Genomic DNA, 24,840 nt, shown 5'->3' on the forward strand with positions numbered 1-24,840 from the left:
AGGAGGGGGCGGGAGAGGCCTGGAGGCGGGTGGGGGTGGGCAGAGCCCCAGGAGCAGGGAGAGATGCGGAGGGCCAAGAGGAGATGCTAGGGTGGCCCGGGGGGGTGGGGTGGCCCGGTGGAAAGAGGGGGTGAGGGAATGAATTCAGGGAATAACCTGGGAGCCGGGATGTGGATCCCTTTCCAGTAGACACAGATAGCGGCTGTGTTTTGTATCTGGTGTCTGCGTGAGGCTGCGCGCGACCACCTCTGCGTGCGAGCCCCTGTGTGTTCCTGCAGGAGGCTCTTTAGACACTAGAAATAGAAAGACTGACCCTCTGTGTGGTTTTTACGATGCAGGGAACCAGCCAGGTGCTTGCCGAGAAGGACACGGGGCTTGTGTTGCACAGCCTGGGCCTATCCCGCTGCAGTGGGTCTTGGAGCTCTGCTTGTCTGCCTCCGGGAACAGGGTGCTCACTACCTCCCAGGACCTCCTGGCCCATCTGCAGATGGCTCTGACTGTGGAACATGAAATTTGTCCTTAGTGAGAGGGGAAATCAGGCGCCCCCGAGGGTCTGAGTGACCTCTTCTGATGCCCACCTTTCCTCTCCCCATCCGTACACCACACCAACTCCTCCCACTCCCTGCAATGGGGCGCCGGCCCCCAATGGGACAGGTCTTGACTCTCAATCGATCCTTCTGCCTCAGCCTCCCAAAGTGCTGGGATTACAGGCCTGGGCTACCGCACCCGGCATTCTCTTGCCAAGTACCCAGTGACCTCCTTGGTGCCAAATTCGTGTCTGATAAACCCTCATCCCACATTGCCAGTCGGGCCTTACCATCCCTGACCTCTCAGCAGCATGTGACTCTGAGGAGCCCCTCTTCCTGAAACTCTCCCTTCCGTGGTGCTCCGCCTGCCCACCCCCCCCCCCCCAGCTGACCTGTGAGTGTTGTCTCTAGCCTTCTTCCAGGTCCTTCCCTTTTCCCACAGCCCCTCAACCTCAGGGTTCCCTGGGCTCCGTCCATTCTCTTCTCTTTTTTTTGTTTTTTTATTTTTATTTTTTGAGTTAGGGTCTCACTCTGTTGCCCAGGCTAGATACGGTGGTGCAATCTTGGCTCACTGCAGCCTCAACCTCCCAGGCTCAAGTGATCCTCCCACCTCAGCCTCCTGAGTAGCTGGGACTACAGGCACACGCCACCACACCTGGCTAATTTTATTTTTTGTAGAGACGGGGTCTCACTATGTTGTCCAGGCTGGTCTTGAACTCCAAGGGTCAAGTGATCATCCTGCCTCAGCCTCCCAAAGTGCTGAGATTACAGGCCTGGGCCACCACGCCTAGCATTCTCTTCCCTCTACCTGCACCTTTCTGCACCTCCGTGTCTGCAGTGCCCACATCTGTACCTGCGAGCCAGATCCTCCCCCTGTAAGACAGCCCCTACTATGTGCCTAAGCTCTGAGCCGGGCACCAAGAAGACAGAGACTGAAGATGCCACCAGAGCCATGAGTAGACCCATGACTATAGTGGGCATGGCTAGCGCTGACGTGGGAACCTCAAGGAGGTGGCTGTATCCTCCCCAAAGTGCTCCTTCCTGTGCTCTCCCTCAGAGATGGCATCATCTCCATCCACCCAGCCACTCAAAGCACAGAAAGCTGTCCTTGTCTCCCCATCATTATAATGCCACCACATTCTGGGCATCCACCGTGTTGCATTCACTATGCTGGTGGCTCCCAGAAACCTCCCAACCTCACAGTAGCCACTGCTAAGATCCCAAGTGTATAGACCAGGACACTGAAGCTTTGAATGGTCACATAACATATCCAAGTTCACAAGGTTAATAAAGGGCAGGACTGGGGTCTTGTTTGTATTTTTTCTTTTTCTTTTCTTTTTTTCCAGAGGCAGGATCTCACTCTGTTTCCCAGGCTGGAGTGCAGTGGTGCAATCACACCTCACAGCAGCCTCGACCTCCTGGGCTCAAGCGATCCTCCCATCTCAGCCTCCTGAGTAGCTGGGACTACAGGTGTACACCACTGTGTCCAGCTAATTTTCTTTTCTTTTTTTTTCTTTTCTTTTCTTTTCTTTTCTTTTTTTTTTTTTTTGAGAGAGAGTCTCGCTCTGTCACCCAGGCTGGAGTGCAATGGCACAATCTTGGCTCACTGCAACCTCCACCTCCCGGGTTCAAGTGATTCTCCTGCCTCAACCTCCCAAGTAGGTGTGATTAAAGGTGCCTGCCACCATGCCTGGCTAATTTTTGTATTTTTAGTAGAGACAGGGTTTCGCCATGTTGGCCAGTCTGGTCTGGAAATCTTGACCTCAGGTGATCCACTCACCTTGGCTTCCCAAAGTGCTGGGATTGCAGGTGTGAGCCACTGTGCCTGGCCCTTATTTAACTTTTTTTTTTCCCCCCAGAAACGAGGCTGGTCTCAAACTCCTGGGCTCTCACCTTGGCTTCCCAAGTGCTGGTATTATAGGCATAAGCCACTGTGTCTGACCTTGTTTGCATCTTTTGGTTGCAAAGCCCATTCTTCTTTACTTCTTCTTCTTCTTCTCCTTCTTCTCCTTCTCCTCCTCCTCCTCCTCCTCCTCCTCCTCCTCCTCCTTCTTCTTCTTCTTCCTCCTCCTCCTCCTCCTCCTCCTCTTCCTCCTCCTCCTCCTCTTCCTCCTCCTCCTCCTCTTCCTCCTCCTCCTCCTCTTCCTCCTCCTCCTCCTCCTCTTCCTTCTCCTCCTCCTCCTCTTCCTTCTCCTCCTTCTCCTCCTCCTTCTCCTCCTTCTCCTTCTTCTCCTTCTTCTTCTTCTTGTTCCTCCTCCTCTTCCTCTTCTTCTTCTTCTGTCTTCTTTTTCTTTTTTTAAGAGATGGGGTCTTACTCTGTTGCCCAGCCTGGACTCAAACTCCTAGGCTCAATTAGTCTTCCTACCTCACCCTCCTGAGTGGCTGGGACTACAGGGGCACGCCACCGCACCCAGCTCACAGCCCATTTTTTTTTTTTTTTTTTTTTTTGAGACAGAGTCTCACTCTGTCGCCCAGGCTGGAGTGCAGTGGCCGGATCTCAGCTCACTGCAAGCTCCGCCTCCCGGGTTCCCGCCATTCTCCTGCCTCAGTCTCCCAAGTAGCTGGGACTACAGGCGCCCACCACCTCACCCGGCTAGTTTTTTTTTTTTTGTAGTTTTAGTAGAGACGGGGTTTCACTGTGTTCGCCAGGATGGTCTCGATCTCCTGAGCTCGTGATCCACCCGTCTCGGCCTCCCAAAGTGCTGGGATTACAGGCTTGAGCCACCGCGCCCGGCCTTTTTTTTTTTTTTTTTGAGACGGAGTCTCGCTCTGTCGCCCAGCCCAGGCTGGAGTGCAGTGGCGCGATCTCGGCTCACTGCAAGCTCTGCCTCCCGGGTTCACGCCATTCTCCTGCCTCAGCCTCCCGAGTAGCTGGGACTACAGGCGCCCACAACCGCGCCCGGCTAATTTTTTGTATTTTTAGTAGAGGCGGGGTTTCACCGTGGTCTCGATCTCCTGACCTTGTGATCCGCCCGCCTCGGCCTCCCAAAGTGCTGGGATTACAGGCGTGAGCCACCGCGCCCGGCCCCCATTCTTGTAAAAGCATGCTCTTATAGTTCCTCTCTCAATTGTGACACCCAGAGCTGTCTCCAGGTCCTCTCCTGTCCCCACCACCTCAGTTCAGTCTGGGCCCTCACTAATTTTCACTGTCTTTCACCTGGGCCGTCAGCACAGCCTTCTCTCTCTGGTCTTCCTACTTGAATGAAGCGCCTTTCCTTTACATATATCTTCCTCCCAGTCCTTAATGTGATTGCCCCCAAAACAAATGTGACCTGCCAGGTGCGGTGGCTCATGCCTGTAATCCCAGCACTTTGGGAGGCTGAGGCAGGCGGATCACCTGAAGTTGGGAGTTCGAGACCAGCCTGACCAATGTGGAGAAACCCTGTCTCTACTAAAAATATAAAATTAGCCGGGCATAGTGGTGCATGCCTGTAATCCCAGGCACTAGGGAGGCTGAGGCAGGAGAATTGCTTGAACCCGGGAGGTGGAGGTTGCTGTGAGCCGAGATCACGCCATTACACTCCAGCCTGGGCAATAAGAGCAAAACTCTGTCTCAAAAATAAATAAATACATACATAAAAATAAAAAATAAAAATATAAAAATTAGCCGGGTGTGGCAGCGTGTGCCTGTAATCCCAGCTACTCTGGGGGCTGAGGCAATCAGTATGCTTGAACCTGGGAGGTGGAGGTTGGAATGAGCCAAGATCATTCACTGCACTCCAGCCTGGGAGACAGAGCAAGACTCTGTCTCAAAAGCAAACAAACTAAAAAATCAGAATGAATCAATGGCATATTCCCTCAGCCGTTTTACTCAGGCATAAAGAACAAAGCAAATGTGTCCCATGAAGGCAGGGAGTTTTGTCTGCTGTGTGTTCACTGCTGGTTCTCCAGTGGCTCCATGGCACCTGGCACATGGTAGGCGCTCAGTAATTATGTGTTATACGAATGAATGAGTGAGTGGCGCACCACTCATATCTGGCTGCAGCTCTAAAGATGGACACAGACTCACAAATATGGCAATTCCTCTCATTGATCAGTGATTTCAAGCTCGTTACATTCATGATCACTTATGGGCTACCCAAAGTAGCCCTGAATCATGAAGGAACTTCCTATGCAGTCTCCTACCCAATGCCTGCCCCCTGCCCCGCTTTTTTTTTTTTTTGAGATGGCACCTTGCTCTTGCTCTGTCATCCAGGCTGGAGTGCAGTGGCACAATCTCCACTCACTGCAACCTCCACCTCCCAGGTTCAAACGATCCTCCCACTTCAGCCTCCCGAGTAGCTGGGACCACAGGCACGTGCCGTCTCACCCATCTAATTTTTTGTATTTTTTGTAGAGACAGGGTTTCACCATGTTGCTCAGGCTGGTCTTGAACTTCTGAGCTCAAGCAATCCACTCGCCTTGGTCCCCCAAAAGTGCTGGGATTACAGGTGTGAGCCATTGTGCCTGGCCAACCTTTCTAAAGCATCGATATAACCAGGCCAGCCTCTGATCAGAAAACTTCCCTGGTTTCCCATTGCTTATGGGGTAAAGCCTCAATTTCCTAACCTGGCTCTCTGCTTTAGGGCATGCCACCTATTCTCATGCACCCTCTACTCCTATCCCGTTATTCCCTGCATTTTCATATCTCCATGCCTTTCCTCATGTCCTTCTTGTCCCCTGGAACTCCCTTCCCTCTAACATCCCCAAGCCCACCTCCTGCTCTTCTATCAAAGTTCAACCACAGTCTCTTTCTTGGCCTTCCTGATGCTAGAGGGAAAGCATAGCCAAATCCAGGCTCAGCTGCTCACTGCCCAAATGCCAAACACGAGACGAGAGTTGGGGGCCGAGTGCGGTGGCTCACGCCTATAATCCCAGCACTTTGGGAGGCCAGGGCGGGTGGATCACCTGAGGTCAGGAGTTCAAGACCAGCCTGGCCAACATGGCAAAACCCTGCCTCTACTAAAAATACAAAAATCAGCTGGGCATGGTGACTCACATCTGTAATCCCAGCTACTCAGGGGCTGAGGCAGGAGAATCGCTTGAATCCGGGAGGCAGAGGTTGCAGTGAGCCGAGATCATGCCACTGCACTCCAGCCTGGGCGATAGAATGAGGCTGTCTCGAAAAAAAAAAAAAAAAGAGTTGGTAGGAGGAAAGCAGGTTTATTTGGAGAGCCAGCAAACCAAGGAAATGGCAGACTAATGTCTGAAAGTCTCATCTCAAAATTTTCAGGCTGGCTGGGTTTTACTTATTTATTTGTTTAGTATTTGAGACAAGCTCTCACTCTGTTACCCAGGCTGGAGTGCAGTGGCACAGTTATAGTTCACTGCAGCCTTGACCTCCCAGACTCAAGCGATCCTCCCACATCAGCCTCCGAAATAGCTGGAACTATAGGCGCGCGCCACCAACCTGGCTCACTTTTTGATTTTTTTTTTTTTTTTTGTAGAGATGGGGTCCTGCTATGCTCCCTAGGCTGGCCTGAAACTCCTGAGCTCAAGTGACGCCGCTACAACCAGCAGCCCCAAACCTCGGCCATGCTAAGTGCTAGATTACAGGCATGAACCACCGCGCCCAGCCGGTGTGGGGTTGGTTATGAGAGGGGGTGGTTATGAGAGGAGATATAGGGAAGCTATGCTCAGATTGACTCAAGGCGGGTCAGTGTGTCTGGTCTCGATGACAGTCTTGAGCAGTGGGCCATCTGGTGGTCTGGCTGGCACTGGTTCGGGTGCAACAGGAATACAGGAGGCACTCAGCATTCTTCCCAGGGCGGGACATGCTGCAACCTTGATTCCCTGCTTAGATTTTCAAGGCCACTTCCTGGAGTTCTTTACGCCAAGCAAGAGTTAAGCGTTATTAAAAGCCCAGCATAAAAGGAAAGGGGGTGGGGGGAGAAAGAAAAGCAAAAAAGAATAATTGATTTTCAAGATGGTGGTAGTTTCTGTCTCAAAAGCCTATTTTTTTTTTTTTTTTTTTTTTTGAGACAGCATCTCACTCCATCACCCAGGCTGGAGTGCAGTGGCGCCATCTCGGCTCACTGCAACCTCTGCCTCCCAGGTTCAAGTGATTAGCTTGCCTCAGCCTCCCCAATAGCTGGGATTACAGGCACGCGCCACCACGCCTAGCTAATTTTTTTTTTTTTTCTTTTTTTTTTCTGTCTTTTTTTTTTTTTTTTTGAGACGGAGTCTCGCTTTGCCGCCCAGGCTGGAGTGCAGTGGCACCATCTTGGCTCACTGCAAGCTCCGCCTCCCGGGTTCACGCTATTCTCCTGCCTCAGCCTCCCAGTAGCTGGGATTACAGGCACGCACCACCACGCCCGGCTAATTTTTTGTATTTTTAGCAGAGACGGGGTTTCACCGTGTTAGCCAGGATGGTCTCGATCTCCTGACCTCGTGATCCACCCGTCTGGGCCTCCCAAAGTGCTGGGATTACAGGCTTGAGCCACCGCGCCCGGCTTCTTTTTTTTTTTTCAAGATGGAGTCTGGCTCTGTCGCCCAGGCTGGAGTGTAGTGGTGCGATCTTGACTCACTGCAACCTCTGCCTCGCAGGTTCAAGCGATTCTCCTGACTCAGACTCCTGAGTAGCTGGGATTACAGGCACGCACCACCATGCCTGGCTAATTTTATTATTTGTTTTATTTTATTTATTTATTTTTGAGACGGAGTTTCGCTCTTGTTGCCCAGGGTGGAGTACAATGTCGCTATCTCGGCTCACTGCAACCTCTGCCTCCTGGGTTCAAGTGATTCTCTTGCCTCAGCCTCCCCAGTAGCTAGGATTATCGGCATGCACCACCATGCCTGGCTAATTATTTTTTCTTTTCTTTTTCCTTTTTTTTTTTTTTTTTTTTTTTGAGATGGAGTCTGGCTCTGTCACCCAGGCTGGAGGGCAGTGGCGTGATCTTGGCTCACTGTAACCTCTGGCTCCCAGGTTCAAGCAATTCTCCTGCCCCAGCCTCCGGAGTAGGTGGGATTACAGGCACGCACCACCATGCCTGGCTAATTTTTATTATTTATTTTATTTTATTTTTATTTTATTTTATTTTTTGAGATGGAGTTTCGCTCTTGTTGCCCAGGCTGGAGTGCAATGGTGTGATCTCGGCTCACTGCAACCTCCGCCTCCCAGGTTCAAGCGATTCTCCTGCCTCAGCCTCCTGAGTAGTTGGGACTACAGGCATGCGCCACCACGCCCGGCTAATTTTGTATTTTTAGTAGAGACAGGGTTTCTCTATGTTGGTCAGGCTGGTCTCCAACTCCCAACCTTAGTGATCTGCTCACCTCAGCCTCCCAAATTGTTGGAATTGCAGGTGTAAGCCACTGCGCTCTGCCAATTTTTGTATTTTTAGTACAGACAGGGTTTTACCGTGTTGGCCAGGCTGATCTCGAACTCCAGGAGGCTGAGGTGGGAGGATCACTTGAGTCTGGGAGGCGGAGGTTGCAGTGAGCCGAGATCACATCACTACACTCCAGCCTGGGTGACAGAGCAAGACTCTATCTCAAGAAAACACACACAAAAAATATATAAATGTGGCTGGGGTGCAGCACAAACATTCAACCCGACAGAATACCATGATCAAACTTTCATTTTACAAAGATCCTGCTGGTGGCTGTGTGTGGGACCACCACAGATGGCTGTGCCAGAGTGCACTACATGAAGCAGCACGCCACAGGGGGACTGCTCACATCCCAGACATCATGTATTTGAATATTTATTATAACAATTATCTGACAGGTGGAGGTACAGTGTCATGAGGAAAGAATGTCTTTTTCTAATTTCCACCAAGGTGCAGTCAAGTTGGCAGTAGTTCTGGTTCTGTGAAGGTTGATGGGGAGATCAGTTAGGAATCACCCAGGCCAAAAATAATGAGGCCGGGACCGAGGTCTGGAGGTGGGGATGGAACCTCCATTACAGAGGTGTGTCATGGGGGGAAATCTGTCAGACGCGATTGCAGATTGGAACAGGTGATGAAGGAGGGAGGAGGGTCCTAGATCACTCCTGGGTCTCTCGCTGTTACTGTATGTGGAGTAAGTTTGATTCAATAAGAGAAAGATCTTGGCTGGGCGTAGGGGCTCACGCCTGTAATCCCAGCACTTTGGGAGGCCGAGGCGGGCAGATTACGAGGTCAGGAGTTTGAGACCAGCCTGATCAACGTGGTGAAACCCCGCCTCTACTAAAAATACAAAAATTAGCCAGGTGTGATGGTGCGCACCTGTAATCTTAGCTCCTCATGAGGCTAAGGCAGGAGAATCACTTGAACCCAGAGGCAGAGGTTTCGGTGAGCTGAGATTGTGCCACTGCATTCCAGCCTGGGCAACAGAGCGAGACTCCATCTCAAAAAAAAAAAGTGAAAGATCTTGAAATACACTGCCTTATAAATCATACCAGCAAACTACCAGGAAATGTAAAAATGCCATTTATAGAAATCTATAGTACCTGGCAGGGTGCAGTGGCTCACACCTGTAATCACAGAACTTTGGGAGGCTGAGCTAGGAGGATCACTTGAGGCCAGGATTTCAAGACAAGCCTGGGCAACATAGCAAGACCCTGTCTCTAAGGAAAAAATTAATTAATTTTAAAAAATCGCTGGGTACGGTGGCTCATGCCTATAATCCCAGGACTTTGGGAGGCCAAGGCGGGTGGATCACAAGGTCAGGAGATCAAGACCATCCTGGCTAACACTGTGAAACTCTGTTTCTACTAAAAATACAAAAAATTATCCGGGTGTGGTGGCACGTGCCTGTAGTCCCAGCTACTCGGGAGGCTGAAGCAGGAGAATTGCTTGAACCCAGGAGTCGGAGGTTGCAGTGAGCCAAGATCACAACACTGCACTCCAGCCTGAGCAAGAGAGCAAGACTCCATCTCAAAAATTAAAAAAAAAAAATCTATAGTGTTTAAGAATAAATCTTTAAAATACATGCATATGCTAATGTCCTTTATGAGAGAAAAGAATTAAATTTTATTGAAAGACTTTAGAGAAGTCCTCTTTTGAGACAGGATCTCACTTTGTCACCTAGGCTGGAGTGCAGTGGCATGATCAGGACTCTCTGCTCTGCAGCCTTGAGCTCACGGGCTCAAGCAGTCCTCCCACGTCAGCCCCCTGAGTAGTTGAGACTACAGGAACATGCCACTGTGCTGGATAATTTGAAAATTTTTTGTAGAGACATTATGTCATTCAAGCTGGTCTCAAACTCCTGGCCTCAAGCAATTCTCCTGCCTTGGCCTCCAAAGCCACTAGAATTACAGATGTGAGCCACTGTGCCCTGCCCAGATGAACATTTGTTTTGCTCACCACTGTGTCTCTAGCATCAGAGCACAGTCCTGGTACAAAGAATGGGGCCTGAATAAAGATTTACTGGTTAATGGATGGATAGGTCAAATGGGTATTCATTCTTTTGCTCCTGAGCACAATAGGTGTAATAGGTCCTGTGCCAGGTGGCATGGGGAGGCAGAGATTAGTCAAATGGGGGCCAGGTGCGGTGGCTCACACCTATAATCCCAGCACTTTGGGAGGCTGAGGCGGGCAGATCACCTGAGGTGCCTCCCAAGTGGCTAGGATTGCAGGCACACACTACCATGCCCAGCTCATTTTTTCGTGTATTTTTAGTAGAGATGGGGTTTCATCATGTTGGCCAGGCTGGTCTTGAACTCCTGACCTCAAGTGATCCACCCACCTCAGCCTTCCAAAGTGCTGGAATTACAGGCATGAGCCACTGTGCCCAGCCTCATATGTTGAATCTCTAACCTCCAATGTGATGGGAGTAGGAGGTGAGGCCTTTGAAAGGTAGCTAGGTTTAGATGAGATCCCGAGGGTGGAGGATCATGCGGATGATGGGATTCGTGTCATTATGACAAAAGGAAGAAGGCCAGACGTGGTGGCTCATGTCTGTAATCACAGGAAATTGGGAGGCCAAGGCAGGTGAATCACTGGAGCTCAGAAGTTCAAGAACAGGCTGGGCAACATGACAAAACCCTTCTCTACCAAAAATACAAAAAAACTAGCTGGGCATGGTGCATGTACCTGTAGTACCAGCTACTCAGGAGGCTGAGGTGGGAGGATTGCTTGAACCTGGGAGGTGGAGGTTGCAGTGAGCCGAGATTGTGCCATTGCACTCCAGCCTGGGCTTTTTTTGAGACCCCATCTAAAAAAAAAAAAAAAAAAAGAAGGAACAGACACCAGACACCAGACACCAGAGCTTTCTCTCCCTGCCATGTAATAATACAAGAAGGTGGCTGTCTGCAAACTAGGAAGTGAGCCCTCACTGTGAACGGAATCTGCTGGCACCCTGATCTTGGACTTTCCAGCCTTTGGAACTGTGAGAAATAAATGTCAGTTGGTTAAGCCACCCTACCTATGGTATTTTGTTAAAGTAGCCCGAGCTAACTAAGACATAGTTAAAATTGGTTTAAAATTACTCAAAGGTACCATTCTTTGATATATTACCTTTCAACATTCTTTTTTCTTTTCTTTTTTATTTTTTATAGAAGGAGTCTCACTCTGTTGCCTAGGCTGGAGTGCAGTGGTGCGATCTCAGCTCACTACAACCTCCGCCTCCTGGGTTCAAGCAATTCTGCTGCCTCAGCCTCCCAAGTAGCTGGGATTACAGGTGCCTGCCACCATGCCCAGCTAATTTTTCTGTTTTTTTTAGTATAGATGGGGTTTCACTATGTTGGTTAGGCTGGTCTCGAACTCCTGACCTCATGATCCACCCACCTTGGCCTCCCAAAGTGCTGGAATTACAGGCATGAGCCACCGCGCCCGACCAACATTCTTTCTTTACCATTATTTATTTGATATATTTTTTCAAATAGGTATTACTTTCACATAGTACAAAAATCTAAATAATACCAAAAGGGTGCAGTGAAATTCTTACTCTAACAGCTGTACTAGCCACTTTGTTCCCATGAACCCCACCTACGGAACCACTTTTACTAGTTTCTTATAAACCTTCCAGAATTTCTTTTTTTTTTTTTTTTTGAGACGGAGTCTCGCTTTGTCGCCCAGGCTGGCGTGCAGTGGCCGGATCTCAGCTCACTGCAAGCTCCGCCTCCCGGGTTTACGCCATTCTCCTGCCTCAGCCTCCCGAGTAGCTGGGACTACAGGCGCCCACCACCTCGCCCGGCTAGTTTTTTTGTATTTTTAGTAGAGACGGGGTTTCACCATATTAGCCAGGATGGTCTCGATCTCCTGACCTCGTGATCCGCCCGTCTCGGCCTCCCAAAGTGCTGGGATTACAGGCTTGAGCCACCGCGCCCGGCCCCAGAATTTCTTTATGCAGATGTTACCAGAAAGGGGTCTGGATTCAGACCTCAAGAGAGGGTTCTTGGATCTTGCTCAAGAAAGAATTCAGGGTGAGTCCACAGAGTAAAGTGAAAGCAAGTTTATTAGAAAAGTAAAGGATTAAAGAATGGCTACTCCATAGACAGCAGCCCCAAGGGCTGCTGGTTGCCCATTTTTATGGTTATTAATATTATTTTTTAATTTTTTGAGACGGAGTTTTACTCTTGTTTCCCAGGTTGGAGTGCAGTGGTGCAATCTCGGCTCACTGCAACCTCCGCCTCCGGGTTCACATGATTCTCCTGCCTCAGCCTCCTGAGTAGCTGGGATTACAGACGCCTGCCACCATGCCCAGCTAATTTTTGTATTTTACGTAGAGACAGGGTTTTACCATGTTGGCCAGGCTGGTCTCGAACTTCTGACCTCAGGTGATCCACCCGCCTTGGCTTACCAAAGTGCTGGGATTACAGGCGTGAGCCACTGCGCTGGGCCAGTTATTTTTTTATTATATGCTAAACAAGGGGTGGATTATTCATGATTCCCCTTTTTAGAACATATAGAGTAACTTCCTGACATTGCCATGGCATTTGTAAACTGTCATGACCCTGGTGGGAGTGCAGCAGTGAGGACACCCAGAGGTCACTCTCATTGCCATCTCGGTTTTGGTGGATTTTAACTGGCTTCTTTACTGCAAACTGCTTTATCAACAAGGTCTTTATGACCTATATCTTGTGCTGATCACCTATCTCATCCTGTGACTTAGAACACCTTAGTTGTCTGGGATGCAGCCCAGTAGGTCTCAGCCTCATTTTACCCAGTTCCTATTCAAGATGGAGTCGCTCTGGTTCAAACGCCTCTGACACAGATACAAGTAAATACACACACACACACACACACACACATTTTTTTCTTACATAACAGTAAGCATGATACACTTATTCTACACTTTGATATTCAACAAACAAATATTTCATATTTATGCAAAATGAAGTTTCTAATTCTTTTTGACAGCTCTGTACCTGCTGATGGGCAAGTTATGATTACTGCAAACAATACTGGGTGAATTACATTGGATGGATGGGTCATTTCATACATGCACAGACGTGTTGAATTAAAATTCTATTTCCCCAATCTTTGAAGTTGGTGTGGACTTGCAACTTGGTTTGGGTAACAGAATGTGGTAGAAGTCATGTCCAAATTCTGAGCAAGGACTCAAGATTTCGTTACTGCTTCCACTTTCACTTTCCTGGAACCCTGAGGCCACTATGCTAAGAAGAAACCCAGGATGGAATGTAACATGCTGGGAGTGGCTCAACTGTTCCTGTCAACCTAGTCTCAGAGCTAAAATAGCAGACAACAGGTGAGTGAGGCCATCTTGGGCCATCTAGCCCCAGCCACGGTGCCAGCTGACTGCAGCCACTTACATAATACAAGCCACCCAGCCCCTCTCAGAATGTGGAGAAACCATACATCGTTGTTTATCTCAGTAAAAAAACTCAAGGTTTGGGAGTGGTTTTTTATGCAAGAGTAGCTAACTGACAAAAGGAAATCTCTTTCAGATAGATTTTCAGAAGATGACTGGTTCAAAGTGTAAATGCTTGCCGGGTGCAGTGGCTCACGCCTGTAATCCCAGCACTTTGGGAGGCCGAGGGGGGCAGATCACCTGATGTTGGGAGTTTGAGACCAGTCTGACCAACATGGAGAAACCCCGTCTCTACTAAAAATCCAAAATTAGCCAGGCATGGTGGCTCATGGCTGTAATCCCAGCTACTCAGGAGGCTGAGGCAGAGGTTGCGGTGAGCCGAGACTGCACCATTGCACTCCAGCCTGGGCAACAAGAGTGAAATTCTGTCTCAAAACAAAAACAAAAACAAAAAAAACAAAAATGAAAAACAAAGTGTAAACACAGTCGGGCGAAGTGGCCCGTGCCTGTCATCCCAGCACTTTAGGAGGCTGAGGCAAGGGGATCGCTTGAGTTTGAGACCAGCCTGGACAACATAGTGAGACCCTGTCTCTACAATTTTTTTTTTTTTTTTTTTTTTTTTTTGAGATGGAGTCTGGCTCTGTCGCCCAGGCTGGAGTGCAGTGGCCGGATCTCAGCTCACTGCAAGCTCCGCCTCCCTGGTTCACGTCATTCTCCTTCCTCAGCCTCCCGAGTAGCTGGGACTACAGGCGCCCGCCACCTCGCCCGGCTAGTTTTTTGTATTTTTTAGTAGAGACGGGGTTTCACCGTGTTAGCCAGGATGGTCTCGATCTCCTGACCTTGTGATCCACCCGTCTCGGCCTCCCAAAGTGCTGGGATTACAGGCTTCAGCCACCGCAAATAATTTTTAAAATTAGCTCGGTGTGGTGGTGTGTGCTTATGGTCCCAGCTACTCAGGAGGCTGAGGCAAGAGGGTCACCTAGGCCCAGGAGATCAAGGTTGTAGTGAGCTGTGATTGCACCACCGTACTCCCACCTGGGTTAAAGAGTGAGACTCTGCTCAAAACAACAAGAACAAAACAAAATATAAATGCATTTGTAATTTTGATAAACACTTTCTGGCTTGTATCATTTTCCATTCCCACCAAGAATGGATGAAAGGACCCATCTCCCCACAATCTTGCCAAAAGTGTTTTGCCAGACTTACATCTGTGTATGTGTCTAAGGCCTTATTGTTCTTGTGAACTGTCATGTTCTTCGCCCATTTTTTATTGAACTACCGGTCTTTATCAATATATGAGAGCTCTTTAAATAGTAGGGAGATTAGACCTTTGTATGTGATAAGAACTGCAACTATTTTCCCCAGTTTTTTGGCTTTTTTTTTCCCCCCAAGACAGTGGGTCTTGCTCTGTCGCCCAGGCAGGAGTGCAGTGGCATGATCTCAGCTCCCTACAGCCTCTGCCTCCACAGTTCAAGCGATTCTTGTGCCTCAGCCTCCTGAGTAGCTGGGGTTACAGGTGTTCACTACCATACCCAGCTATTTTTTGTATTTTTAGTACAGATGGGGTTTCAACATGTTGCCTAGGCTGGTCTCCAACTCCTGGCCTCAAGTGATCTTCCCACCTCGACCTCTCATAGTGCTGGGACTATAGGCATGAGCCACTGCACCTGAATAGTTATTTGTCTTTTGATTTTACTTACAATGTTTTTTGCCATGCAGAATTGTTGTATGTAGACAAAGGTATTAATCTTTTCTTCTCCAGTTTCTGAATTCTGAGTTGGAGTTGGGCCTTCCTCACTCCAAAAGTTATAAAAGATTTTGACCATATTTTCTTCTAGTGTTTTATTTATTTATTTATTTATTTATTTATTTATTTATTTATTTTTGAGACAGAGTCTCGCTCTGTCACCCAGGCTGGAGTGCAGTGGTTCGATCTCGGCTCACTGCAACCGCCATCTCCTGGGTTCAAGTGATTCTCCTGCCTCAGTCTCCTGAGTAGCTGGGACTACACGTGTGTGCCACCAAGCCCGGCTAATTTTTGTGCCAGTGCACTCCACTTAGTAAAGGAGTACTACTCCTTTTAGTAGAGGTGGGATTTCACTATGTTGGCCAAGCTGGTCTCGAACTTCTGACCTCAAATGATCCACCCACCTCGGCCTCCCAAAGTGTTGGGATTACAGGCACAAACCACCGTGCCCGGCCTCTTCTAGCATTTTAATAGAGTTTATCCAAACAAATTTCATGATCCATCACCTTTAGAATAAAGCCTGGGCAGGCTGGGTGCAGTGGCTGACGCCTGTAATCCCAGCACTTTGAGAGGCCAAGGTGGGTGGATCATCTGAGGCCAGGAGTTTGAGACCAGCCTTGGCAACATAGTGAAATGCTGTCTCTACTAAAAATACAAAAATTAGCCGGGAGTGGTGGGGTGCGCCTGTGTCTGTATTCCCAGCTACTCAGGAGGCTGAGGCAGGAGAATTTCTTGAACCTGGAAGGCAGAAGTTGTAGTGAGGCAAGATTGCACCATTGTACTCCAGCCTGGGCAACAAGAGCGAAACTCTGTTTCAACAACAACAACAAAAGGAATAGGGCTAGGTGCGGTGGCTCATGGCTGTAATCCTAGCACTGTGGGAGGCCGAGGTGGGCTGATCACCTGAGGTCAGGAGTTTGAGACCAGCCTCACCAATGTGGAGAAATCCTGTCTCTACTAAAAAATACAAAACTAGCCAGGCGTAGTGGTGCATGCCTGTAATCCCAGCTACTCAGGAGGCTGAGGCAGGAGAATTGCTTGAACCCAGGAGGCTGAGGTTGCGGTGAGCCGAGATTGCACCACTGCACTCCAGCCTGAGAAACAAGAGCAATACTCTGTCTTGGGCCGGGTGCGGTGGCTCAGACTTGTAATCCCAGCACTTTGGGAGGCCAAGGCGGGCAGATCATGAGGTCAGGAGATTGAGACCAACCTGGCTAACACAATGAAACCCCGTCTCTACTAAAAATACAAAGAATTAGCCGGGCGTGGTGGTGGGCGCCTGTAGTCCCAGCTACCTGGGAGGCTGAGGCAGGAGAATGGCATGAACCCGGAAGGTGGAGCTTACAGTGAGCTGAGATTACGCCACTGCACTCCAGCCTGGGTGACAGAGCGAGACTCCGTCTCAAAAAAAAAAAAAAAAAGTTCAGGGCCAAAATTATGACATGGGTGACCCAACTGTAAAATTATGACAGTGTCATCCACGTGGATGGGAAACGGGAGGAAGAATGGCTGGCTCAGGAGGTTCTCAGCAGGAGACAGTGCTTCCTGTCTGGGACACTTTCAGCTTAAAATGTCTGTGGGACCTCCAGGAGGCAGGTAGATTCAAGGGTCTAGAGTTAGGAGAAAGTTGGGGCTGGAGATAGGGACTTGGAGGCTAGCATATGGTTATTCAAAGCCACAAGAGTATGTAAATAGTTTGAGGAAGAGAGGGTCTCAGATGAAACTCTAGGGAGTGGTCAAGTTTAAGCCCAAAACATGCCCGTGGGGAGCGAGCTATGGGGGCACATCGTCTCCGTGGCCCTTAGGGCTTGCCACAGAAACAGCCTCAGAGATGTCTGCAGGGTGAACTGCAGCCCTTACTTGAGTCATGTGTGGATATCTTTGGCTGCTTGGGACACAGCTCATAGGGAGAAGGCGGAGGACCAATAACCTCGCCGCAGTCAGCCCCAACCCAGTGGTGTGGGAGAGACCTGAGACTGGGGCAGGGGGAGGCTCAGTGGGTACAAGTCTGCCCCTCTTCCCCCAGACAGTCTGAAGCAGGATATCAATAGGTGGCACCAAGTCCCCAAGGTTGGGTGGAACACAGGGAGCCACCCGAGTTGGTATTTCCCTAAGACCACAGTGCAGTGGTTAGGAGTACAAACTGTATGGGCCAGGAGTGGTGGCTCAAGCCTGTAATCCCAGTACTTTGGGAATCCCAGGTGGGAGGACTGCTTGAGGCCAGGAGTTTGAAACCAGCCTGGACAACATAATGAGACCCCGTTTGTACAAAAAAATAAAACAATTAGCCAGACATAGTGGCACTCGTCTATGGTCCCAGCCGAGGTGAAAGGATCCCTTGAGCCCAGGAATTCAAGGCTTCAGTGAGGCATAATTTTGCACCACTGAACTCCAGCCTGGGCGACAGAGCAAGACCCTGTCTCAATATCAGTAACAACAAAAGGATACCAACTGCGGAGCTCCAGCATCTGGGTTAAAATCCCGGCTGTATCCTTTACTGGCTGTGTAACCTCAGGCAAGTTCCTCAACTTCTCTGTGCCTCCACTCCTTCCTCTATAAAATGAGGACAGTAATAGTACCTCTCTCATAAAACTGTTATGAGATTAAATGAGTTAATATTTATAAAGTGCTTTATAAATATTGAATAAGAAATAATTTCATTCATTTGTAAATATTTGTCAAGTAGCTACTGTGTACCAGGCTCTGTTGTAGGTGCTGGGGGCGCAGCAGGGGGTAAGGCAGGTGAAAACCCTTGTCCTATGGAGCTTACATTCTAGTTGACAGGGGAGTGGTGATAACAAACAATACTTTTTTTTTTTTTTTGAGATGGAGTCTCATTCTGTTGCCCAGGCTGGAGAGCAATGGCATGATTTCGGCTCACTGCAACCTCTGCCTCACGGGTTCAAGCGATTCTCCTGCCTCAGCCTCCAGAGTAGCTGGGATTACAGGTGCACGCCACCACATCTGGCTAATTTTTTTATATTTTAGTAGAGACGGGGATTCACCGTGTTGCCCAGGCTAGTCTCAAACTCCTGAGCTCAGGCAATCCACTCACCTTGGCCTCCCAAAGTGCTAAAATCATAGGTGTGAGCCACCATGCCTAGCCAATATTTTTATTTTTAGTATAGACGGGGTTTCGCCATGTTGGCCAGGCTGGTCTCGAACTCCTGATGTCAGGTGATCTGCCCACCTCGGCCTCCCAAAATGCTTGGATTACAGAGGTAAGCCACCATGCCTGGCCTTTATTTTCTATTAAAAAAATTTTTTTGGCCTGGCGCGATGGCTCAAGCCTGTAATCCCAGCACTTTGGGAGGCCAAGATGGGCGGATCATGAGGTCAAGAGATCGAGACCATCCTGGCTAACACAGTGAAATCCCGTCTCTACTAAAAAATACAAAAAACTAGCTGGGCGAGGTGGCAGGCGCCTGTAGTCCCAGCTACTCGGGAGGCTGAGGCAGGAGAATGGTGTAAACCCCGGAGGCGGAGCTTGCAGTGAGCTGAGATCCGGCCACTGCACTCCAGCCTGGGCAACAGAGCAAGACTCCATCTCGAAAAAAAAAAAAAATTCTGAGACAGGGTCCCACTCTGTCACCCAGGATGGAGTGCACTGGCACAATAGCTCACTGCAGCCTTTAACTACTGGCCTCAAGCAATCCTCCTGTCCCAGCCTCCCAAGTAACTGGAACTACAGGTGCACGCCACCACACCCAGCTAATATTTTATTTTATTATTTTTTTATTTATTTACTTATTTTTTGAGACAGAGTCTCATTCTGTCTCCCAGGCTGTAGTGCAGTGGCATGATCTTGGCTCACGACAACCTCTGCCTTCCAGGTTGAAGCAATTCTCTTGCCTCAGCCTCCCCAGTAGCTGGGATTATAGGCGTGCGCCACCACACCCAGCTAATTTTTGTATTTTTAGTAGAGACAGGGTTTCGCCATGTTGGCCAGGCTCATCTCAAACTCCTGACCTCAGGTGATCTGCCCACCTCAGCCTCCCAAAGTGCTGGGATTACAGGTGTGAGCCACCGTGCCCAGCCTTATTTTTTATTTTGTAGACATGGGGTCTCACTATGTTGTCCAGATTGGTCTCAAACTCCTGAGCTCAAGCATCCTCCTGCCTTGGCCTCCCAAAGTGCTGAGATTACAGGTGTGAGCAACCACGCCCAGCCCAATATGTAAATAAATTAGCAAAATATATGGTATGTCAGCTCCAAGTGGAGACACAAGAGAGGGGCATGAGCTGGCAAGGGTGATAGTCTCGGCCCTGGTGCACAATGGGACCCAGGAGATGGAGAGGGGAAGGAAGTCCCCAGATAGGCAGCAACATGGACCCTCTAGCAGAGACACTGGAGCTGCTGAAAGATTCCGAGTAACAATCATCGCCGTCATACAACAGCAGGAAGCACTGACATTCCACACCAGGTGCTGTTCTGTTTGCTTTACAAATATCACTTCATCTTTACAGCAATCCTATGAGTATGGTACTATTATTATTCGGATTTTTCTGTTTCGTTTTCTTTGAGACAGAGTTTCGCTCTTGTTGCCCCCAGCGTGCAATGGTGCAGTCTTGGCTCACTGCAACTTCTGCCTCCTGGGTTCAGGTGATTCTCCTGCCTCAGCCTCTCAAGTAGGTGGGATTACAGTCATGTGCCACCACGCCCAGCTAATTTTGTATTTTTAGTAGAGACAGGGGTTCTCCATGTTGGTCAGGCTGGTCTTGAACCCTGGACCTCAGGTGATCTGCCAGCCTCAGTGAGGGCCGGGCACGGTGGCTCACGCCTATAATCCCAGCATTCTGGGAGGCCAAGGCGGGTGGATCACCTGAGGTCAGGTGTTCGAGACCAGCCTGACCAACATAGAGAAACCCCACCTCTACTAAAAATACAAAATTACCCAGCTTGGTGGTGGGCACCTGTAATCCCAACTACTCGGGAAGCTGAGGCAGGAGAATCACCTGAACCCGGGAGGTGGAGGTTGCGGTGAGCCAAAATCACACCACTGCACTCCGGCCTGGGTGACCTGGAGAGACTCTGTCTCAAAAAACAACAACAGGCCGGGCGCGGTGGCTCAAGCCTGTAATCCCAGCACTTTGGGAGGCCGAGACGGGCGGATCACGAGGTCAGGAGATCGAGACCATCCTGGCGAACACGGTGAAACCCCGTCTCTACTAAAAAATACAAAAAAACTAGCCAGGCGAGGTGGCGGGCACCTGTAGTCCCAGCTACTCGGGAGGCTGAGGAAGGAGAATGGTGTAAACCCGGGAGGCGGAGCTTGCAGTGAGCTGAGATCCGGCCACTGCACTCCAGCCTGGGCGACAGAGCCAGACTCCATCTCAAAAAAACAAAACAAAAAACAAAACAAAAAAAAAACAACCACCAAAAAAAAATGAGAACTGAGGTATAGAAAGGTTACATAACTTGCCTCCTAGAGTTATTACACTGGGTGAATGGGCTGGGATTCCAACCCAGGTCATCTGGCTCCCATGTAGGTAGGTCTGGACCCACAGGTAGAGGGGACAAGACAAATTGCCAAGCCTCAGGACCAGGTAGAGCCAGATAGGATCAATAACCTCTCCAGCAGTCGTCTCCAACCTAGCAGGTGTGGGAGAGGCCCTGTGACAGGGGCGGGAGAAGGCTTAGTGGGGCAGGCAGTCCACCCACTCCTCCTCCAAGACAGTCCAAAGCAATAGGTGGCAGCAAGCCCCCAAGGGTGGGTGGAACACGGGAAGCCACCCCAGCTGGTATTTTCCTTGGATCATAGTGTGGATGTTAAAAAAACACACACCCCCTCCACCCAACAGCTGCACAGTCTGGAGCAAATATACACGCTCACCACACACACACGCAAGACCATATATATATATATATATATATATTTTTTTTTTTTTTTGAGATGGAGTCTCACTCTGTCGCCCAGGCTGGAGTGCAGTGGCACAATCTGCGCTCACTGCAAACTCTGCCTCCCGGGTTCATGCCATTCTCCTGCCTCAGCCTCCCAAGTAGCTGGGACTACACGTGCCCGGCACCACGCCCGGCTAATTTTTGTATTTTTAGTAGAGACGGGGTTTCACTGTGTTAACCAGGATGGTCTCGATTTCCTGACCTTGTGATTCACCTGCCTTGGCCTCCCAAAGTGCTGGGATTACAGGCGTGAGCCACAGCACCCAGCCCAATATACTTTTTTAAACTTTATTTTTATTTCTATTTATTTATTTTTAATTTAAAAAAATCTAATTAGAGATGAGGTCTTAGGCCAGGCACAGTGGCTCATGCCTGTAATCCCAGCACTTCGGGAGGCTGAGGCAGGCAGATCACAAGGTGGGAGGATCACGAGGTCAGGAGTTCAAGACCAGCCTGGCCAATATGGTGAAACCCCATCTCTGCTAAAAATACAAAAATTAGCCAGGTGTGGTGGTGTGTACCTGTAATCCCAGCTACTCGGAAGGCTGAGTAAGAACTGTTTGAACTCAGGAGGCAAAGGCTGCGGTGAGCTGAGATCGTGCCACTGCAGTCCAGCCTGGGAGACAGAGCGAGACTATGTCTCAAAACAAACAACAACAACCACGACAAAAAAAAACCAGAGATGAGGTCTTGGCATGTTGCCCAGGCTGGTCTCAACTCCTGGGCTCAAAGGATTCTCCTGCCTTGGCCTCCCAAAGTGCTGGGATTACAGGCGTAAGCCACTGCACCCACCCTACTTTTTTTTTTTTTTTTTGATACAGGATCTCACTCTGTCACCCAGGCTGGAATGCAGTGGCAAGATCACTGCTGACTGTACCCTTGACCTCATGGACTTAAGTGATCCTCCTGCCTCAGCCTCCCGAGTAGCTAGGACTACAGGAGAGCGCCAGTGCACCTGGGTAATTAAAAGAAGATTTTTTTGTAGAGACAGATGCTATGTTGCCCAGGCTGGTCTCGAACTCCTGGCCTCAAGTGATCTACCCACCTTGGCCTCCTAAAGTGCTAAGATCACAGGCATGAGCCACTGCACCCAGCCTAAGATAGTCAATATCCACTTCAAGGCTGCTCAGAGGGCCTGAGAGGAACAAAGGGCTCAGCTCTGGAGAGCTCCATGCCCAGCGCCAATCTCTCTAAATGGCCTCTTTCCTCTCCACATACCACCACAAGGCTTGGAGTCCAGCTTCCTGTGACCTTAAGTCACCATTCCAAAACCCTGCAATCTCATCCAGAGACCACAAATGAAATAATGAATATTATAATCCTGAGAAGTTTAGTGGATCAAGACGGCATGCCATCAAGATGCTGAGAAACAAAGAGGCAGATGGGACCGGGGGCCCAGAAGATGCTGGAACCCACAGTACTAAAAGCTCAGAGAGGCTGGGCACGGTGGCTCACACCTGTAATCTCAGCACTTTGGGAGGCCAAGGTGGGTGGATCGACTGAGCCCAGGGGTTTGAGACCAGCCTGGGCAACACGGCGAAACCCAGTCTCTACCAAAAAAATATACAAAAATTAGCCAGGCATGCTGGTGCATGCCTATAGTACCAGCTACTTGGGAGGCTGAGGCAGGAGGATTGACTGAATCTGACAGCACACCATTGCACTCCAGCCTGGGTGACAGAACCAGACTCAACCTCAAAAAAAAAAAAGAAAAAAGAAAAAAGAAAAAAAGCCCAGAGGGGAGGCTCGACAGTTTTCCAGCCCCTTCCACATCCTTCTTAACCTCACTAGATACTGTCCAAGTCCTACCTTAGGCAAGGCAGAAATTATAGGACCAAGCCGTCAAATGGGGAAATTGAGTCCCAGAGAGGAGTAATGCATTATTTAAGATCCCATGCAGGACTATGAGTCAGGGGTCCAAGAGCCCTTCCACCATGTGCCACTCAGAGACACAGAGTAGGAGGGGGAAGGGGGTCGGGTGGTAGGGGACAAAAGATGCGGGAGGCAAGCAGCAGTGACTGAAGAGGCAGAGGCTGCCATGGAAGACCCGGGAGCAGGGAATCTTTCCTCACCGTCTCCAGGGGAGGCTTCCTGAAAAACCCTGCATTCCCTCTGTGGGTTGATCAGGGAACCACTCTCCTACTAGCTGGGTTTTGTGTTTTGTTTTGTTTTGTTTTTTTGAGATGGAGTCTTACTCTGTCGCCTAGGCTGGAGTGCAATGGCGTGATCTCAGCTCACTGCAACCTCCGCCTCCCGGGTTCAAGCAATCCTCCTGTCTGAGCCTCCCAAGTAGCTGAGATTACAGGCACCTGCCATCATGCCTGGCTAATTTTTGTATGTTTGTAGAGATGGGGTTTCGCCATGTTGGCCAGGCTGGTCTCCAACTCCTGGCCTCAGGTGATCTGCCTGCCTCTGCCTCCCAAAGTGCTGGGACTGCAGGCATAGGCCACCGCACCCTGCTAGAGCTGGGTTTTAACAGGAAGAGAAGAGCCAAAAATCCTCACATAGAATCAGACAGCACTTGACAGTTTCCAACCTCATCATCACTGAAGTTTAGAGCAGCCCATACCCATAAAGATGATCTCCCCATCCCCCCAAGTTACCCACTGTGCAGAGGGAGATCGACACTTAAGAGACAGGAAGCAACTTCCAGAAGTCCATAGCAACCCAGTCCCAGGAATCTAGGTTTCCTGACCAGGGCATAGCAGAAAGGGTCCATTCCTTTCCTTGCTTGTACCTTCACAGAAGCTTCCTGGACAGAGCCCTGGGGTCCAGGAGACCCGTTATTCATTCCCAGCTATGCTGAGACTTACTAAATGACCTTGGGGACTCCTTCTAGAGAATTTAAGTTCCACGAGTGCAGGAATTTTTATCTATTAGTCCTTGATGTATCTCCAGCCCTAGAACAGTGTTTGGCCCATAGTATGTGCCCAAAAATATCCATTAAATGAATGTTCTGTGCATGGTGGTGCATGCCTGTAATCCCAGCAGTTTGGGAGGCTGAGGCAGGAGGATTGCTTGAGCCCAGGAGTTAGAGACCAGCTTGGACAACATAGTGAGACCCCATCTTGTAAAAATTTTTAAAAATAAAAAATGAGTGAATATCTCGATAGCCAGGATTAGAGAAGTGTCACAGTCAGAAAGACTGAAGCCTAAAGAAGGCCAAGGAACCAGGGTCTTCATCCTCAGATACATGAAAGGCTAAGATTCTGTCCACAAGTATTTATAGAGGGCCCGTAATGTGCTTGGTACTGAGCTAGGAACTCCCCAGATTCAGTTAAGAACAAAGTCATTACCTGCCTCAGATGCAAGGCAGGGTCTGGGGGGTGTGAGTGGCAGGGAAGGCAGCGTGCAGAGACACTTTTCTTAGCCTGAGCTGCCCTGACATGGTCTGACAGCCCACAAGGTGGTGAGTGCAGCCGGGCTGTAGTGTTCAAGGAGGGCGCCGGCTGGCTGCCCACCTGTCAGAGGCTGCGCCAGGAGGATGCGGAAGAAGAGGTTTCTGCCTTGGCTGAGGTCACTTTCCACCCCTAGATTCCCTGCCCACACAACCCTGCAATTTTCTGACGCTGACGACTCGGATCCTATTATTTCCCGATTTTCAAGGTCCCATGATGCTGACAGCCCCAAATGCTAAGTCGTCAGTCCGCCCACGCCCCTGGACCCGAAAGCAATAAAGGCGAAGTCAGCAAGGGTCCTACCACCCACTGCCTCGAAAGGCCTCTGGGAGTGGTGGGCGCGCCCCTCCCCACCTCGCGGGGGCCGTGTGGGCGTCGTTCGGTGGTCGGAGTGCCGGGGACGTCGTGATGAAAACAGCGTCCCAGAGACGGCGCTGACCGAGCCGGGACACGTGACAGTCACAGCGTCACATTCTGCGGTCCACGAGTTTGGGACCGGGTTGCTCACGTGACGCGGTGGGGGCACCATGGGGTGATATGAGATGCGGGTGCCTCAGATTACGTACAAATGACGTATTCCTACCCCTTTTGGCAA

At 49.7% G+C, this 24,840-nt stretch overlaps 1 long non-coding RNA gene across 1 annotated transcript; it reads right to left on the reverse strand.

Moving 5' to 3' along the window:
* Positions 1-358: 358 nt before the first annotated feature.
* On the reverse strand, positions 359-24,739 carry LOC141409259 (uncharacterized). Its single transcript, XR_012428809.1, has 3 exons — positions 24,600-24,739; positions 17,399-17,499; positions 359-497 (listed from the first exon to the last, which is right to left on the reverse strand). It is a non-coding gene; the product is annotated as an uncharacterized lncRNA (long non-coding RNA).
* Between the last annotated feature and the right edge of the window lie 101 nt (positions 24,740-24,840).

The sequence above is a fragment of the Macaca fascicularis genome, chromosome 20 (assembly GCF_037993035.2).
Source record: "Macaca fascicularis isolate 582-1 chromosome 20, T2T-MFA8v1.1".
NCBI classification, from domain to species: Eukaryota; Metazoa; Chordata; class Mammalia; order Primates; family Cercopithecidae; genus Macaca; species Macaca fascicularis.